This window comes from Montipora foliosa, chromosome 11, assembly GCF_036669935.1.
Source record: "Montipora foliosa isolate CH-2021 chromosome 11, ASM3666993v2, whole genome shotgun sequence".
NCBI lineage: Eukaryota > Metazoa > Cnidaria > Anthozoa > Scleractinia > Acroporidae > Montipora > Montipora foliosa.
Window position 1 is genome coordinate 23,880,010 of NC_090879.1, and position 10,000 is coordinate 23,890,009.

The following is a 10,000-nucleotide window of genomic DNA, read 5'->3' on the forward strand; positions in this document are numbered from 1 at the left end:
ATAGCAAACAATGACAGCGACACATTTGAGCTTGGAAAAGGGATCAATCTGCGAAAAATCAACTTGTTCAGGGACTTTCAGGAACGCGAGGCGAGCGTGTTCGAAGAATTGCCTTCCAGCTGCTTCAAAAGATCAAAGGTTCATGACTTAGGCAGTTATTTTGACTACTACGCAAGCACCAAAGTATTCTACACTAAGACGGCCGTCGGAGCTGGTTTGGACGCATCACTACAGACAGCATTCACTCTTGGAACAACGTTAAACAGCGTCATCCAGACGAAAGATTCAGAGAAAACTAATATAAGTGGAATGTCTCTAAATGTCCGAGCATTGACAGAAAAGATCCTGGTGAAAAAGGACTGCTTGGATGATGTTGATGTCTCCACTCTAACGAAGCGTCTTCTGAAGGACTTCGAACGTCTACCCTTAACATTTGAGAAGCCTTGGCTCGCAAACTCCTGGAAGCTATACTACAATTTCTTGCAGACGTTCGGTTCCCATGTTATAACGTCTATAAAGCGTGGATCAAGTATCAAGCAGACGACGTTTGTGCAGAGTTCTGAATCATACAGTCAGCGAGACTTCCAGGTGAAGAGTTGCGTTTCACTCGCAGGACCTACCAGTATTGGCAAAGTCGGTGTCGAAGCGTGTGCAAATGTCAGCCGAAGTGAAGCATCACGTGCAAGCCATATGAACACGGTTGACAGACTCATCGTCCGAGGAGGGACCAAAGAAACTCGTAACGCGCTGTTCAAACAGAGGACGGAAGAATTGATCGAGTTGATGAATGAAGCTGGCGAGTGAGACGCGGCTGTGGAACACAGTTTCAGATCAATTTGGGACATTCTTCAAAGTCGCTTCGAGACAGGATCAGACAACTACATCCGAGCTGTAAACCTGCAGTACTACTACCTTGGTTACTTGAATTACGGCTGTCGACTTAAAGAAAGTGGTGGTGTACAGCTGCAAAAATTCGACTACACCAGAGGTTCCACCAAGGAGTCTCCTGAATTTGAGTGCTCTTTGGCTTCAAAGGGGTGCCACAGCGATGCCGATTGTCATTACAGAATAGGAGTCAAGTGCTCCTGCTACGGTAAAACTTGCGTTCGCTTCGACGAAGAGGAACAAGATACCGGGGTCTCCAAGCGTATTGCATACGCCAACACCGACAAGAAATGGGGACGGCATAGCTGCGGCTGGAAAGTGACTTGGTTTAAGTGTGCCTGCTACAACGACAACATTGAGGTCCGTAAAGAGGTGTAGAGGATGCCAAACAGAGATGCCGTTCAGAAAGGTGTCAGGCGTTATGCTGCTCACCATAGGTCGACGAAGCTAAGCCGTGATCAAGTTCGAAAAGATTTAAAAGCTGAGATCAAATCCTAGAGATGTTGGCAACATTTAGAGAAGCCCGACGCAGTAAAATGAGTTTCTCTGTCAAATTCACATAGTATTCACATGTATTGTATGCTATGAAACAATATTAAAATGGCAAAGAGTTAACAATTCCTGATTTAGTGACCATTTAAACATGCACCTATCCAAGATTCCAAAATACAGAAATCGGAATTAACGAATTAACCTTTGATAATTTCAACTTGAACTTCAATCTGGGGGGATCACGGAAAACATTTTTAAAAGCAAAGTTAAGCTCAGTATTTGTTGTCGTGTATCTCAACGGTAAACCAGCCTCACTGCGTTTCGAGCAGAGTCGTTACTAATGTACGCCCTGTTCCTTGCGAATGGAACAGGGGAGGGGAGGGGAAAGGAATAAGGCTCGGGTGATCCGAACAGTCCCCTCTCGCCTTTATCCCGATTCGCTAGTCGCCACCTCCGTTTTGGTGATTCCCATCTCGTCTTTGCAAAGATTTCCCCAATGATGCGGACGAACAGTTTTCGAATTTCTCCTTAATAACGACGTCTTACTGTTTGAGATTCTACGTCTTGCCCCTCCCTTACGCTACCCCCTGCCATTCCATGTCCCATATGCTAACCACGCCTCCGCCATGCGTTTCACTTCCCCTGAACAGTTTCCCACTCCCGTCACCAAATTGACTTTGATTATTGATTAAATACCTCTTACTAACCGAGTTTGAGGGCCGTACTGTAAATTATGGCCCGCGTTTTTCAGGGCTGGAACTCGGATAAATAATGACCGGTTTCCAAAACAACAAAAAAGATTCTAGTAGGGGTCCGGGGGCATGATCCCCCGCGAACTTTTTGGGTTTTAACTCTCCAAAGTCCCCTTTCCCGTATTTCTGACCGATTTCCGTAAAACATTGGAAACCGTTATGAATCCGCCCCTGTTCTCCCCTTAGATTTATGGCCCAAGCGGGAAAGGAAACCACTGAAACCAGTTGAAGTCAAGCGGAAGATTCAACTGCCACAAAGATTGCCGAGTAAAAATCCGAAAAACGATACCTTCTTGGCTGTTTGAACAGTTGCTTGCAACATTCAAGAGTTTATGTGACAGAAACGACATGAAGAACTTGCTAGAGAATGTTTTATCGAAATTTCAAAAACCATAATAAAGCTTTCTCAATATGATCGGTGCAAAATTCTCGACCAAAGGCGTTTGAGGTAGGTATGCGCGTCGATTAAAATCCACCAATCAGCGTATCGGGGCAGGGTTGTGGTTCTGAATTGTCAACGGTCGCGATACGCTGATTGGTGAATTTGAATCGACGTGCATACCTCAAATGCCTTTGGTCGAGAATTTTGCACCGATCATGTTGAGACAGCTTTATTACGGTTTTCAGGATCGCCTCTCTCGGTGAATTTTTGAGCGTTTAAATTTTTGAGCGTTTAGTTCAAATTCGGCAAAGGTATGGGGACATCCCTAGTCAATCGGATGCTGGCGTTTTTAAGGTGAGAATTTCACTGGTTTGGTGTCAGTTCCAGCTTAAAGTGGACTAGGTCACGCGCCGGCGGCTGATTGCTGCCTGCCTTGTCTCCTTGGATAGTTCTAACCGCCGAGGTCAAATATTCATCTCGCAAAATAGCCCTTAAAACAGCACGGGACGGCGAAAAAAATATGACACATGACTCAGTTAACATTTTCTTCACACTTTTATTGAATCATTTGCTTTAACTTCTGCATTGGAACAAATTGTAGCCACCGTATTGTTCATCTGTAAAAGATCGATGCTCAGATTTCAACGGCCCCCACCCCCTCCAAGTAACAGAGGGTGGTCTGCCTGTGGTCAGAAACTGCTTTCATAGCAGAAATGCGTGAGCCAACTTGACGAGCACACAGTTAATAGGTTCTGATCGAACTGTCAGTATTAATCCTTACCTCTAAACCCTAAACCCAGCGGTTACACAAATAAGAGCTAGAGCTAATCTCTGAATACACTTACTTTAATAAAACCCCAATCTCTGAAGGTTTTCGTTTTTTTTCCGGGAATGTCAGCGAAAGAATCGGGAGGATATTCCAAATTTTTGGGATGACTTTCAGTTTCACATTGTTGTGCTCAGACAGCGTTTTGTTACAATTGTCCCCCCACGTCACAATCTAGCCAAGCAATATCTTTTAACGAAATGCTTAGGACTCTTCACTTTCACCATTTAGAGTAGAGACACATTTAAAAATTTGCAATTTTGTTCACTATGTGCCGCATTGACAAAATTGAAGGTTGTAGGCCTCGGGAAAATAGCATTCCGGAGAAATGCAAAACATGCGCATCTTTGAAAACCTCGCACGCGCGACCTAACTTTCTGAACAGGCTTTTTCACTAATTGTGACAACGTCTGTTTGTCCAGGTATTTGCCGACTACTCGAAGAGGTATTTTTCTACGTAGGTAATCTGTAGGTAACTGTCTTAAATCAGACCCTTTCATTCTTGGAATTGTCCAAAAGGGATTTCTTGGGAATCCCCATCAAAAACAGCGAGATTTAGATAAGAGTCAAAGTTTACCGGTATGTTGTTTTTGACCACATCATTTTATTTCTATCCTAACTAAAGCCTATTTTCAGCATTACAAATTAAATACCAAAAGAATACTATTCAGAATTCAATTTTTCGTATTACTATGTTACAAGTGGCTTACTAATTGAAAAATATAGCTGCTTTTTTCCTTAATGAAAGTATGGCGACAAAAAGCAAAGATATTTAGAAAAAACTTAGAAAGTAAAAGAGTAGTCTATACCACTGAGGTTTCGTGAAGCAAATCGATATAAATAAATGTTCGATTCAATATGTAAGAAACAATTTTTTCGCGGTTAAGGGCCTGTTTACATAAAGGCGGGTAACCCGCCTTGGTGGGGTCGAAAAATAGCTTGAGTTTACATGCAATGTTATCACCCTGGGGTCCCGGGTAACGTTTTCTTGAGGAAAATGGCGGGGGAAAGGCGCATTTTGGCGGTTGATGCTCTTCTACCTGCACTAGCAGCTCTTGCCTCAAATTTTCAGTGTCGTGGCTGCTTATGATCACTTTTAATGTTGCAGTGGCTTCGTCAAAGGCAGGGCATTTCCTAGGCAACTCATCAGTACAATGCTGCTGTCGCAAGACTTCCTCGCATTCGAGGAAGAATTGCTCGTCGTTGAGGTAGAATGTGGAGAAATGCAGGGAGAACAGAACAGTGGTGGCTTCACTTGTTCGATGGAATCTTGCCTGAAATGGAGTGGAAAAGGAATTTACGGATGGATCGTGTAACTCGAATTGACCCCGGGTAGGCGGGTTACCCCACCTTAAACCGTTTACATGGCAAAAAGCGACCCCGGCTAGGAAGGGGGGGGGGGGGGGGAGTCACCCAGCGTGGCAGACCGAGCAACCCGCCTTCGCAAGTCACCCTACCTATCATGTTAACGCCACGCCGAAAAATAAGAGTTTATTTTGTGGTTTAATTTTGCTCTTGGTTGAATTTTTTTTTTTTAACCAGCTAATTTTTTTTTCTACCAGTTTGCTTTTTTTTTTTTTTTAAACCAGGAATATAATTTTAAGCCAGCTTATTTACCAACTGTCTGAAAAGGGATTTTTATCTTTTGGGGTGTGGTTTAAAAATAGGGGCATGGTTTTCTGGGGGATATGATCACGTGGGAGGGAGGGGATATTTTCTCTCCCTCTTACCTCGCGCTCGTCACTCATGCTAGCGGCTACACATGTCATTTTCCTGTTTGACGAAACTTCGCCAAGTAATTAGTTCTCTACTCTTAGGGGTGGCGAATGGTAAAATCCGAGACTCGCCGAGACGCCGAGATCCTAGTTAAAAATCCGAGCCCGAGACTCCTTGGTAAAAAGTTTCGAGACTCAAAAAAAGTGAAAACAAACCATGCAAAAACGAGACTTCGAGACTTATCAAAAACGCTTTCGAGATTTCGAGAACCCTTTCCGAGACCCACGTTTTTCGAGGTACCATTCGCCACCCCTACTCTTCCTTACTCCTCTCGATTTTTTGGCGGTTTGCAGAGATAGTTACTGCGTACGCTTATATCGAATGCATTGCAGAGATCATGGGTTCGAATCCCGTTGAATCTATAAAGCGACGATTGCTTAAATTGTCCAGTTTACTGCGAGGATCACTTCTATCTTTCGTCTATAGCCTGCACTTCAAATACAAACATTTTTTTCATACTTCAATTACTCTGTTACTCAAAGCCAGGGCTATGACTAGTATGAGAGATGCGAAAAATCAATCCATTCAATTATTCCCATATTGTTGTATGCCTCATTCTTCAGACGACGGCGCTACAAGAAAACGATAGTGCCCAGGTACTCTGCAGTTACTCCTAATGAAACATCGACAGAACAAACCTAAATAATAGAAAGTGAAGAAATGCATGTTTGGTCAACATAAGAATAAGAAAAGTTATTTTAAAGAGCGTGATTTTCTGCAAGGAATATTAATGTAACAAAAAACCCACTTAAATTTTATCTTCTTTTTTTGCATAATCTTTTGCTGAAGCAGATGTAAAATGAAGAACATGTTACATGTACAGTACTGAAACAGAGTACATGTACGTTGTCCTGATTCTGAGCTTAAATAGCCACCATACAGCCCGTTAAGTGCCTTAAAAGCAGCCATAAAAGCGGATGTAAGTCGTCCAGAGCAGCAAGAACAGACGGAAGAACAAAGCAGATCTCGAGGCAAGTCGACAAGGAATCGCGTTAGGCAATTTCCGTACTCAGTTTCTACTTCACGGCCTGTAGAGAAATATTGGCACCATCACAGCTGCCAAATGTGGACAGTGGCACAGATTTATGCAAACGTACATTCCAAGATGTTTAAATAATTGAAGAAATTGCAGGATAACTACAAAACAATTTTGAATTTTCTTTTTCCTCAGTTGATTGTTATTTCTACACACGTTTGCCAGTTCACTTTAATGATTGACCATTTCGAATAAACAATTGTGTGAAGGTGCAAGTGATTGTGCGTCTCTATGCAAATTGCATTACTGTATGTCTCTAAAGGCCTTGCCAAACGCTCGCAACATTTCAACGCAACATCTAGCAACATTGTTGCATAATGTTGCGACATGTGTTGAACGGGCTGGCCAAACGAAATCAACATTTTCAACATTTTGAACACAATATGTCGATGTTTATGTGCTCCAGGCCCCTGGCGCGCAACAAAGTGGACCAAGCGCGCACGCCCTAGTGCAACAATGTTGCGTGAACGAGGCCAAACGAGTACAACATCATGCAATATTCAAAATGTTGCACGAGAAATATTCATAACACTCCTAATGATATGCGAAAATGAAATAACACGGAATACCAGCATGTTATTGGCTAGGCGTGCATAAAACACGTGCATGGCACTACAGGATAGCTATAAATACGCTTTGGTTGAGGTGCGCTCCCTTCTTGCTCAGTTTCCAGCGGAACACTGGTCCGGAAGAACGCCCCCCCCCCCCCCCCCCCCTCCCTACCGACTCACGTGAGTCGTACTTCTTCTGACTAGCCCTAAGCCAAGCTGTTCCAGCTTGGCTTAAACCGCTGATTGATATTTCACCCCATTCCTTAATTCAATTGAGCAATTGAATTAAGGAATGGGGTGAAATATCAATCAGTGTTGTTGAATAGATTTAGGGCGCGATCCATTCAAGCAAAATTTCGTGAAAGGTTCGAAAAAACTGGCCCATCTCTCGAGGTGGACCACTTTTCTCGGTTGGACCGATCCGATCGAAAATTGACCGTTCCGTTTGACCATTTTTGTTACCAGTACCTCCCTGTAATCTCGAAATCCTCCTGCGACCAATGAATAAACATCAGACATTTTGAATCTTGGCGCGAAAACTGGCCGAAGGGGGAATGTTACACACGCAACGGTTAGAAATATGATGGCTATCGTAAATGGGTCCTTTTACAAAACGGTAGAAGCTTAGAAGTTAAACATAAATACAGGTGCTATTGCGTGACAAGGCAAGTATGAAGATATCAGTTCATTTCGTTTGTTTAGAGAGGCTAAACCAGGTTGGCAAATTATAAAGTACTTCTCCCCCAGGCATAAGTTACAGCGATTTGAAACGGAGTTGTATGGATTAGCTCCTTTTAAAATCTTCCAAGTGATTTTGAAGTCCATCTTGTTGTATTTGAAATTGCAGACGTGTTTACTAAGCTCAGTGCTGTGCCTTTTGCTAGAATTACCGAACGATGCTTTGTGGTTCGAGTATCTGGTCTTGAAGGAATTTTCCAACCAAAGACGACAATCCCGCCAAATCCTATGTGGGCCTGACGGAAGATTCGAATGATGATAATGATTTTCTAGATTAGGAATATCGTAGCAACGTTATCTACGATAGCGGTATTTACATGGGTTAATTAAGACAAAGAAAACACTTCATTCACATTTTAAGCGAAAGTCGTACAGTTTGCAATTGCAGTTTCCCTAGAGGTTTCGTCAAGGTTTCGTCTTGAGCAGCATGGGAGAGAAGGTTCACTGGGTTCGAGCATGCCACCTGGTGTAATAACTGTTTTCCTTGAACTGTTTCGTTGCGTTTGCGCATGCTCCGTATCCAGCTCCCACCACTTAGTTTGTCCTACGCCACTCTCGTCACCAGAGCCTCGGATCGACCCTAGGCTCGGGGAAACTCTATGTCGGAGAACATGCGCGGTAGGGTTGTCATAGCCAAAAATTGGCTATTTGAACCTTGCGGCGCCTGCTCACTCCTGGTGCGAACATGAATGCACCAATTAGAGACGCTTTTGATTGTTCTTCACGAAAACCAATGAGAAGATACTTTGTTTCAGGGTTCCCCAAAGCTCTTCTCTCCCTCAGTCAAAAGAAGAGCTCTGGGGTCGAGATTGGTCCTGCGCCCCGAAAAGGCTTAACTTTTTCCCCCTGGTTCAACAGGAGATCTTTGTTAGACTGAAAGTGTGGAACTTGAACAGATGAGTCAGTATTAAGAACACTTTTGCAAGAACAGAAATGTTCTAATTCCTTCATATATTAATTTAAGCCAAAGCTTGCTTGCAGCCAACCTCACCTTCTCAGGACCGTACTGGGGAATACTATTACGGCTAAAGCCAACAAGATGCTTGGTTTCCTTAAAAGAAACTGCACTAAGGATATGTCAATGCAATCTCGAAAGGCTCTCTACACAGCTTTAGTTAGATCTCATCTTGGTTATTGTAGCCAAGTATGGGCTCCCCAGGGTGTTATTAGAAACCTTTTAGCCATAGAAAAAGTCCAACGTAGGGCAACCAAATTCCTCTATAACTATTCTAATGCCCTCGGTTACAGGGATTGCTTATTGGGACTCCAGCTCTTACCTATTAATTACTGGTTAGAATATCTGGACTTTGTTTTTTTTTTTTTTTAAGTGCAAAACTAACGTATATACAATTGATCTTCGAAATTATATGTACCAACCTAGATGCAACACTAGAAGCTCTAGCTCGGGCAATAATTTTATGCACTTAACCATTCCTAAAACAAACAGTTTTCGCGATACCTACTTTTTTCGCATAGTCAATCTCTGGAATGCATTACCTAACGAAATTACTACTATTACCTCTGTTTCTCTGTTTAAGTCCAAGTTAAAATCCTTTTACTTCGAATTCCAAAGACTGCAAAACGTGTTTGATCAAGATGATATTAGATCGTATAAATTATCTGTCCTAACTGTCGTAAGACAAATATCATTGCTAGCGATCCTTTTTTCTCTCTTTTTTTTTTTTTTTTTTTTTTGGTTGTTGTTTGTCTTGTAGCGTGAATTATATGTTTTTGTGTGTTTTTTTTGATAGATTTTCTTAGTCAGGGTGGGATGGGTTCTTAATGTGTTACGTCGGGGCGGGCTGGTGGTTAACCTCGTAAGGGACTTATGTCCTATTGTTGATTCCACCATGTATGTATTCATACTTAATCAGTAAGTAAATAAATAAATACTGTCCCTTGACAGTTTTTGTACAGCCCTTGCTGTGCTCCGTCCGCATTGTCGCGACCTCGGGCTATATATTCCCAGTACAGCCCTCGCACTAGTAAGAGGTTACCACTGGTTTAATGAAACTTTTCGAAATCATTATAATAATAACATTTAAACGCACTCAGCTTTAAAAACTACTTCAAAAGGGTTACATGGTTAAGAAAACCACTGAGGGGAGGCAAACCATTGAGTTCGCTACTATACAACTGAGACAATCAGTTAAATCGCGTATTTATTTCGTTCTTTTTAATGCGACTTTAACATCGATTTCATACCTACGGACATAATCAAAAACCAGCTGATTTTTTATACTAATCGCGGACGGATACATATTGTTTAACTAAAAAAAAAATAACTGGCCTATTTAGGTGATCAATAGCTATTTTCTTCAAGTTAACCCTAATATCACGATGCTGTTGGTTTAATTCCACTTTCTTATTGCTTCTTTTATGCGGCACTGGTTGGTTTCTTGTTTTCGGGGCGGACTGTGCCGCAGACACAGCAAACGCAATATTGTGGATCGCATGGACAAAAACAACAGTCGTCTTGCCGATCATTTTCCCGAATCGGATCAAACAGACTCGGGGCACCTCGGAATTTCTCCATATACACAGGCTTTACTCCTTCCTCAT

General features: G+C 42.4%; 1 protein-coding gene and 1 long non-coding RNA gene across 2 annotated transcripts in view; both read right to left on the reverse strand.

Annotated features, from left to right (window-relative positions):
* The window catches only part of LOC137976483 (nuclear inhibitor of protein phosphatase 1-like), a 54,429-nt gene that overhangs the window by 8,245 nt on the left and 36,184 nt on the right, over positions 1 to 10,000 (reverse strand). The window lies entirely within an intron of this gene.
* The window catches only part of LOC137976149 (uncharacterized), a 14,020-nt gene continuing 13,602 nt past the window's right edge, over positions 9,583 to 10,000 (reverse strand). Inside the window, exon 3 of the long non-coding RNA XR_011117709.1 lies at positions 9,583 to 10,000. This exon is cut by the window's right edge and continues 88 nt beyond it. This is a non-coding gene — a long non-coding RNA (uncharacterized lncRNA).